This window comes from Pholcus phalangioides, unplaced genomic scaffold, assembly GCF_987345545.1.
Source record: "Pholcus phalangioides strain wild (caught in Gottingen) unplaced genomic scaffold, Ppha-v1.0 ptg000017l_1, whole genome shotgun sequence".
NCBI lineage: Eukaryota > Metazoa > Arthropoda > Arachnida > Araneae > Pholcidae > Pholcus > Pholcus phalangioides.
The window spans coordinates 3994001-4004073 of record NW_028301610.1 but is presented as its reverse complement, the minus strand read 5'-3'; positions in this window follow the sequence as shown (position 1 = coordinate 4004073).

The window sequence follows — 10073 nt, the reverse complement described above, 5'->3', positions numbered from 1 at the left end:
CAAGAGGCAGTGTCCATGTTTGGGTTTGTATCTCATTCGGTGAAATCTTCACTCTTGCAAAACTGTGAGTCCCCATGTTTATAAAGATGATATCATATCAATGATTACAGTCATCGATCGCGCAAACAATGCAGTGCACACATGGAGTGGCCAATTTAAACTCTCAACCCCAACGTTGTATAAGTACATGTATATATATAGTACATGTATATATGAAGTAATAACATATGTGTTATTACTTCATACGTATGCAACGTAATGCAACGCCTGTGTGGTTACTATTTGATAGCTTGATTTTATAGTTATTTTTCTCTGTAGCGGTGATAAATGTTCTAGTCACCACGGATGACTTAATAAGGAACCAAAACTAAGAAACCCATTTTTTCGAACATTTTCTTCTTCAATATATTTCAATATGATTGATGAAACGATCGATCATTAGGTAATGGAAAATTCTTTAATGAACCATCGTTGAACCCTCTCGAAACACTTTGTCTGCTCGATCTAATTTAAAATAACACAAGTTTATAATCTTTACGTGTTAAACTACGCTTCATTAAAACTTATCTATCGTCGCGAAATATCATATAAATTCATGCTTTCATTATATACTTACCGGGTTCTCTTGAAAACCAATTAGGGTAAACAATTTAGAGTCTTCTTCATCACTATCTCTTTTTGCTTTATGCGTCTTTTGAATGAACTGATGGATTAAAACTTAATTTGTTCAATTCAAAAAGGATGGTGATAAAATTAATCACAGAAAAGCGAACAGCCTCTTATCTTATCGTTTTACTTAGTGTATCTGAATGTGCCACACAAATCGTACCTTAAATTTCTATATTAAGAAAAAGATATATTAAGGCATTGGGCAAGAGATTTCATTATGCCTGTAACAACACGGTAATTTTTATCTGAACGGGGGTTAATTGGCTCAATACTGTAGTTTATTGTTAAATCTAAATGAAGAATGAGGTGGGGTAGTGGAAAAATTGTTTTGGGATAAGTAAAACTTTCTACGTTTATATATACAGGGTGATTATAAAAAAACTATCCCGACATATGGGGGGGGGGGTATCTAACTATCATACCATTCACAGAAACTGAATGAAATTTTGGCATAAGGTATTTTGATGTATGCACTCAAGAATGATATGGAAAACAACAGTGTCACTCTAACAGTTACGGTTACAGTGAGAAAATTTCGAAAATATCAAATGGCAACAAGTTTTTTGTATTGGAATGTGATCACCATTGTGAAAAAACCTAAATAGCGTTCGAACGGCAACTGTAGCATGAAAATCACCGGCGGTAGATAGGCTAAAAGTGAGGACAACCAATAAGAACAGAGAAGCAGCATAAAATAAAACATTTTATTGTGTTTCACAAATTTTCCACATGACCTTGTGGAGGACTAATCAGGATGGGATCTCAGCCGATGAAACGAACATTAATGCTCTGGTGCACGGCAAAGTCCTTTTTAGTTTTTCCTTGCCTAGCTTCGGGGATTTTCGTGCTACAGGTGCCATTCCAACGCTATTTAGTGTTTTTCAGTATGGAGATCGCATTCCAATACAAAAAAACTTGCGTGTTGCCATTTGATATTTTCGAAATTTTCTCACTGTAACAGTAACTGTTAGAGTGACACTGTTGTTTTCCATATCATTCTTGAGCGCATACATCAAAATACCTTATGCCAAAATTTCATTCAGTTTCTGTGAATGGTATGATAGTTAGGGGCCCATATATCGGGATAGTTTTTTTATAATCACCCCGTATTTTTTATATATATATATATATATATAAAATGAATTTTTAAACAATTTCACTCTCATAAGTGACTTATGTGATTTTTTTCTCTTTTTTTGAATTATTGTCGTCTTTAATGTTGTCCAATATCTAATTCTCAAACTGTTGTTTTGAAGAAACAATCACAAAACATATGTAAAATATTGTACCCACTTAAGACAAAAATATTTATTAAAAAGTTACAGAATTTAATTTTGTATGCGATTACTGGGTCTTGTAAAACATATCCAATGAAAACTTCTTATGCGACCCTTTCAAGTTTATGCAAGGATGACGTCACTCTCCTCTACCATAGGAAGGTTTTTTTAACAACTGGTTGTTGCGAAGATGAATTTTATGGAAGGAGAGAAAATTCAACTACCTTTTTGCGGGGAATCGAACCCACGTCCTTTCACTTTCCGTTCTAGCCGCTTATTTCACTTCAGCCTAGGGCGTTCATCCAGAAAGTGAAACAACGTGGGTTTGATTCCCCGGAAAGGCTGTTGAATTTTCTCTTTCCATAAAATTCATCTTCGCAACAGCCAGCTGGAAAAAAAAACCCACATACACACACCTTCTTTTCAAGCTTAGCTGAAAATGATGAGTTTTTTTTATAAGGAATATGCCTAAAGTTCACAAATTTCAACATTTTATAACTTGGCTAATTTTAGTCCAAAGAAAATGATTTGTTTTGCTAAATATGTCACTAGAAGGAAAATTTTTTTTTTATAGATATAACTAAACGTATAAAAAAATTAAAATTTGTAACTTTGTTGTGAATTTTTTTTTGACGAAAATAGTTTTTAGAATGAACATTTGAACATCTGAAACATTTCTGTAATTGTAAGTATCCTCTAAGACTTACTACTACTAAACCAGACATGCACCTCGTCCATATTCCTCTGCGGAACTTCTAACGAATTGGTACATGTTGGAATGCATGTGTATGTATAGTGAACCTTCCGTGAAGTTTGTTTCTGTGTAATGCTTGTTATGTGTAGTGCTTTTTGCCATCTGCAATCAATTTTTCTAAAATATGAGTTTTTTCGCAACTCATAGTGAGTGAAGTGTAATGAATGAATAATTGTAACGTTGTAGACCTGTTGCTCTCTGCGGCGAGACTTTTTAACGGGCAGATGGGCTAGCATTCGCGGCTCGAAGTTGGGAACCGCAGATTCCCATATCCTCTAAGACTAACGGTTTAAAAATTATCTATTGGACAACCATATGAGTGAAGACCTTGTAATTACATTGACCAGTCTGGCATCGGAAAGATGAGTAATATGTGATCCCAGAATTATATGCTGAATAACTTGAACAGTTTCGAAAATTGAATTCTCTATCCAATAGTCATTTTAGATCTGATTAATAATTAATTTTCTGAATTAAGTTATCCAGGACGTGGAGCAAATGGGATAGCTTCTCTCACGCACAAGAATCGAATTCTAATGCAATTGTGACAGCGCTGATTCAGCAGTATTCCTAAATATGAATTGGCCCGTCGAGGCATCACGCGTATTTTGTATCATGTTAGCTGGCTTGCCTTCAATGTTCTCGACAGCATTGACTGCAGAATAACATAGCCCTCGAAACTTAAAAAATAAAACATACACCGCAGAGCATATAAAACGCATATCTCCAAGCATCTTCGGTAATGGTCGAAGTCATCACCAAGGAGATAAGTCAAGGGTCGTGAACAGTCATTATTACTATAGCGCTATATAGATTATCACTCTCTAAGTAATTATTTCCTATCAGAACATCATCAACTCGATGTATTCGAAAGCGAGGATACTAACTGAGAATAATAACTTCGCATGGTTGAAAATGGATTCTTAACGAGTGAAGTACATGCAAACGATTCCTGCTTCTGACACCAGAAGCCACTGGATCGATTAAGTCTCAAAAGCTCTAGGTAGTTTTGTTACACAGCCCACATAGCCGTAATTTCCTGAGAATCAAGTCTTAAAACAGTCGTGCGATCGCTATACATATAGTGTAATCAGCTATTATTGAATTACTAATAACTCACACCCGTAATTGAAAATTTATAGGATTTCTATGTAGTTTTAAAGTCTTATATTATATATATTAGAGTACAATAGCTATTAATAATTTATGAAACTTGAAGGATATTATACTGAATTTTATGCATTTTCCGTTCTATTCATCCACCATCGGATACTTTCATTACCGTTGAGATATTTTATAAAGTATCTCTTGAAAGAGAAACATTAAACCATGTTTGTGGGAGTGAGATACTCGAGTGTTTTATGAAATGGAATACGTAAAGACCTATACATAGAGTAATTTCATTTAAAGTTTCAACTCCTTAATGCAACACACACAAGACCTCTTCTAAGTATTTATGTATTTTTATGGAATCTTCTTTTTTTTGGAAAATATTGTAGTCAAAGAGAGGTTGAAGTGTTTTCGAAATGTCTTCAGATTGTTTCAACGAAATTTTTTGAGCTGCTCCCTCTTTTGAAAGTCGCATTTTAAAGCGTGTACAGTAAAATTAAAACTACGTGAAAAAAGTTTTAAATCTTCCTTTGAATTTCTAATCTAAAAAGTTCTTATTTGCAATTTCCTGACACTATAATGGAAGAATATGTAAGTACCTAGGTAGCCTAATGCATTAAGACGTTTGAAAGGTTGAATGTTTTTGAAAGCACATGTTCACAACAGAGCTGCTGATGTGTATTTTTATTAAATGAAAATTCTAATTTCGCACAAACACAGTAATTGTTAAAGTGCAATTTAGATGACTAATCTGGCTTTTACGTAATCGATGCATATTGAATATATTTCATCATCATCATCAACCATTTTCAATGCACTGCTGGATGAAGGTGTCTTCGAAATTTTTACATGTTATTCTGTCTGATGCTTTAGCTATCCAGCTGACTACAGCTACTTTTCTGATCTCATCGATCCATCTTGTGTGCGGACGCCTTCTCAGACGTTTAACACTACGGGGGTACCAATCTAGAATTTTCGTAGTCCATCTGTTGTCCTATCTTCTTGCAATATGTCCAGCCCATTTCCATTTTAAACGTTTAATTCTTTCCACGATATCAAATATCTTTGTGTGGCTTCTTATCGAAGTGATTCGTTTTCTGTCTCTTGTTGTGATGCCTAACATATCATACATCTTTCCACGCTCCTTTGTGTTGTCTGTAGCGTTTGTATGGTCTTACTTGTGAGTGTCCATGTTTCAGCTCCATAAGTCAGTGCTGGGACCACACACTGGTTAAAAGCTTTTCTTTTAAGGAATAATGACATGTGACTCTTCAGAATTACACAGTTTGTGCTGTTGCCAAAAGTGCTCCATCAAATCCTGATCCTTCTGTTTATTTCAATAATGATTCCGTTGTCCATGATAATTTCTTATCCCAGGTATACATAGCTTTCTACTTCTTATATCTCTGTGTTCTTGATCAAGATTGTGTTGTTGAATATATTTACAGGGTGTTATATTTACAATGGTTACAAAGTAACCAATTAAAAATTGAATACAAGGTGTTAGATGTTAGTATTTGCTCAGTAAAAAATGGAGGGAATGATGCTCTAACTAGTACGAAACTTATGAAGTGCATATGGAGATAATAGTTAACTTCAATCAACACTTCGGCAGTTTTGCGAAGTTGCAAATCAAGAATGGTCCGCAGACATCCGAGGGCCCGCAAGAGGCTGCTAATAGGCGCCCCGGATATATTTCAAAACGGCCTAGCACAGGGGGATCGTCGGATAGACGGTAGGTGGAAGAAAATTGCGCCAAAGAGTGGCGTGGTGGTAAGATGTTCGTCTATCAACGTGAAGGTTGCTGTCATGGTACCAGGTTCAAACCCGAGGGAGGATATAGATAAGATATATCCCCTAACGAGAGCTTGAGGCGAACACCGATAGATAGCACCTTCATTTCCAACCCATCTCATTAATTGCAGTAAATTGCGATATGGCTAGAAATGTGCCGTAGTAGTTAAAGAATATTATTCTAGAAGGATTGGGGGATCGTAGGAAATAATCTGTTGCGGTGAATTCTTGAAGGCTAAAATTGAAGAATACTCAAAAGTAGAAAACTCTTAAAGAAAAACATCCCTACACACACACACACACATATACAGGGTGGTAACTATCGACCACCCAATAATTACACACGTGATTCCTTGTGAAAAACGAATACGGAAATGTGTTTTTTTAAGATATTATTTCACCCATAATTAATGAGTTATAATGCTTTAAAAATTGATGACGTCACTTCCAAATCCTGCAAAATTCACCGAACGTACATCAAACATACAACTTGGCGCTTTTGAAAGTAGATGACAATGACAAACCCCAAAAAAATGGAGAAAAAGCAAACCAGTTTTTTTCCTCTTTTGCGCGCGCGTGTGTATTTTCAAATTTTTTATGCGTTCATGAAACCCAAAATTAAAAATCTTTTTGCTCTTATCGAAGTTGCACAACGTCTGTGTGTTCATCTGATTTGTTTCGTGTAAATGAATTAAGTCTAATAAACTATATCTCTAACAATTTTGAGATGAAATTTTTTTTCCATTTTGAACTTGGTTCCGAAGTTGCATCCACAAACACGCATGCAGTGACGTCTTAACGCATGGGCCCGACCTTGGAACATAAGAAAAGGAAGGGGGGGGGCTTACAAAAAATGAGATATAGTTCAAATTGTCGGGGAGCATTTATGTAAATTTGCCTGGTAGGGCCTCAGAAGAATCATTTGGTCCGAGGGCTCATGATGCGCTTAAGACGGCCTTGCATCCATGGCCCCCACACTGGTGAGGCTGACAGGGCTCTAGTCCGTTGCCCAGGACAATCATAATTTGTTTTTTTATGCTATAAATTCACTATAGAACGGCCCTTGGAAGTCTGGCTTGGGGCCCCAACAAATATCTGTCTACAAGTCCTTCCCCAGATGTGGGGGGGGGGGCATAGTTGCGCAACGGCTTTTGATTATAATTCTCCAACACAATTAACTTGATTAACACAATAAACTTGTTGAATAATATCGATCGCATTTACAAATTGTCACAATGAAGTCCAACAAATACAATTTAAAATTTTTACGTCACCTCATTTATGTTATGAGAGAGAGAGTGTGCATGAAACAATATTCAAAACCCTATTTATATATATAGGAGAGCAAACAGTAAAGAGATGGCTTCATTTTGAAAATTGAAAGCTAAGGAGAGGGAGGGCATGATTTTTTGTGGAAAAAATATGTTAAGAAACGCGAAAAACATAAAAGAGCATATAATACGAGCGGCAAAATTAGAAGTGCCTAGAACTGCAAGAGCCTAAAGTCTGTCTAAGAGGGGCCAGGGGCAACCGGCTCCTTACAAATACCTTCCAAGACTCAAAATTCATCTGAAAATTGACAAAGTTCTGCTCGAATCATGCAGGCTGAAATAAATTTCGGAGTCAGCAAAATAATTCTTGTAAAAAAAGTAAATAATTTTACTAACAGTGCGATAAAAATAAATCGCAGTCACAAGGAAATAAAAAATCTCCATTGCAACTTGTGGAATTTGGTATGAAAATGTTACTCGATCAATATAGAATGTGTGAATGCATAAAATAATTAGTTTATAATTAGTTTGATAAGTTTTAAGTTTCTAATCGAATTAGTTAATTAATTAGTTTTAAGTTTCTAATCGAATCGTTGTTATTATTTTACTGTTACCACACCAGTCACACCTTCGTCAAGAAAAAAAATGCGCTACCATTTTACATTCTTCATTAAAACAGTTTCGATGAAATTTTAAAAATTTCTCACAAAAATATTGTCCTATTTGTTTTATTAATCAACATGTAATCTGATTAAAACGACAGCGAAAAAAAACGATCGCGTAGTAAACACGATACACTGTATGCACCTTGCTCAAAAGATTTGACTTGATAATGAAAAAAAATTGCCACTTTTTGGCAAAAACATGTCGATTTCGGGAAAAAAAAATTTCAAATAGATCTATCTCTATGGCTAGCACTTTACAAATCTGGTGATAAATTTGAAAATATAGTGCATAAATAATACGTAATATATATAATTTATTACGTATATAATACAAGATTTACAGCATTACTCTATCTGCAACCCTCTGCTGGGAAATAAATTTACTTTCGTTAGATGTTTGTCGGGTAACTCACCGTTAGACGTCACAAAATTTCAAAACTTTATAGCTCCCTTAATATTCGTCTGATCAAAAAAAAAAAAAAAAAAAACACAACGGAAAAAACACTTCTCCTTGTTAGTTTTTCACAAGAAATCACGCGTGCAATTATTGGGCTGTCCATAGTTACCACCCTGTATAGTCCATACACATTTCATGAATCTAGTCTAAGAAAAATTTTATGAATTAATATCACATTTTTCAAATGCATTTGAGATTCCGTTTTTAGGTCTTGCTTTTCATCAGTCAATAAGAACAAATTCCAGGGCACAGGTTGGCATATCTTATCCCATTCACCATGCTGACTAAAAATCACACCATCTTATTTTCATTTGTTTGAATTTCTTCAAAACATATTTATATGAAAACTTATTTGCTGAAGAAACGACACAACATCCTACCTCATTATTATCAGAAAACGTCATCGATTTTTACCTCCAGATCTGCTAAACTCTATAAAGATGAAGTCATTTTTCGAGGAATTACGAAATTCCTCGAAAAATGACTTCAAGTCGTAAGAAAAAATGGAATACGCTGTGTTATTAAAAATAGAGGTGAAGTCTTTCGTTTTTCATTCAAAAACTTAACAGAAAAATGCTTGCTGCAGAAAAATGCATAACTTTCGGGATGACCCCACAATATGTTCTGAGATTCAATTAATTCCCACAGTCAATAATGGCCGGACATTATTCAGAACAGACAAGCTAATAATAATATAGTAATACAAAAGTCTGGGCAACGTGAAGCGTTCTCAAAGTGACTCGATAGATTTCGAAAAAAACTAGAAAAAAAAAAACCCCGTTTTTTTTATGATGGTCTTGGGGCCGTATCGCTGATAGTAGAGCCAATATTTTCATGTTCCATTGATGGGCCATTGCGAAATTTTACGTGGGACCATCAAATAGTAATATGCTAGGACAGCCTGAGATTTTATACTTCATTTAACGATCCTCTTTTGGGTTTTCAAAGGACTGCTGTAAAGGCAAAACACTCTCTGTCCACCTATTTCTTTTCTGTCGTTCAATTTTCTTATGGAAGCCATACTTTTGGCATTAAAACGGCATTTGCTCTATTAACACAAAGATATTAATATTATATTGAAACATTATCATTTGGTTTTAGGGAAAGTATTTTTTACATTATCATCTATTTGTAAATAGTTATTACAGTATTTCCGTCATTTTTCTTGGGGATATACTAATTCATGACCGAAGCTTATATCTTGAGAACCTAATAATAGATATTTACTTGTGAAAACAACATACAACATTTATGAACGTCAAAATCTATTATTTCATTGGAAAACTAGCTATAATACCCGGTGCTGCTAGAGTTTTCTCTATACAGTGTGATTCGGAAAAGATGGGAAAAACTTTAAAAGATGGTATAATACACACAAAAACAAACAAAAAAATAACAAAAAATTTATATATATATATATATACAGTATTAAAAAGTATTTAAAAGTAAAAGTAAAAGTTTAAAAAGTAAAAGTAAAAGTTTAAAAAGTAAAAGTAAAAGTTTAAAAAGTAAAAGTAAAAGTTTAAAAAGTAAAAGTAAAAGTTTAAAAAGTAAAAGTAAAAGTTTAAAAAGTAAAAGTAAAAGTTTAAAAAGTAAAAGTAAAAGTTTAAAAAGTAAAAGTAAAAGTTTAAAAAGTAAAAGTAAAAGTTTAAAAAGTAAAAGTTTAAAAAGTAAAAGTTTAAAAAGTAAAAGTTTAAAAAGTATTGTTAAAGAACCACGGTAACCAAAGTAAACGTTCCAAAAGTCATTGTTGAGGTCCAAGAACCATTGTTGCCCGACAGTTTTTGGTCCATTTCGGGCGTATGCCCAGCTGTGACAAAGTTTTAAAGTAACCTATCGTTCAGGTTGGAGCCCGTTTCGTATACATGCAAAATTTGGCAACGATACGTCCAAAATTGTATATTTGTGTGGAGAACACACACACACGGAAAATCAATTTTATATGTGTAGATAATATTTAAGAAGCATTTCTTCTCTTCTTACAGCTTTGTTTGTTGGAGGGAGCCGTACTTAGGCTGTTCACAATCCCAGGCTACCATGGAGGCAAATTTGTACCATTTTACCCTTCAAATGAAA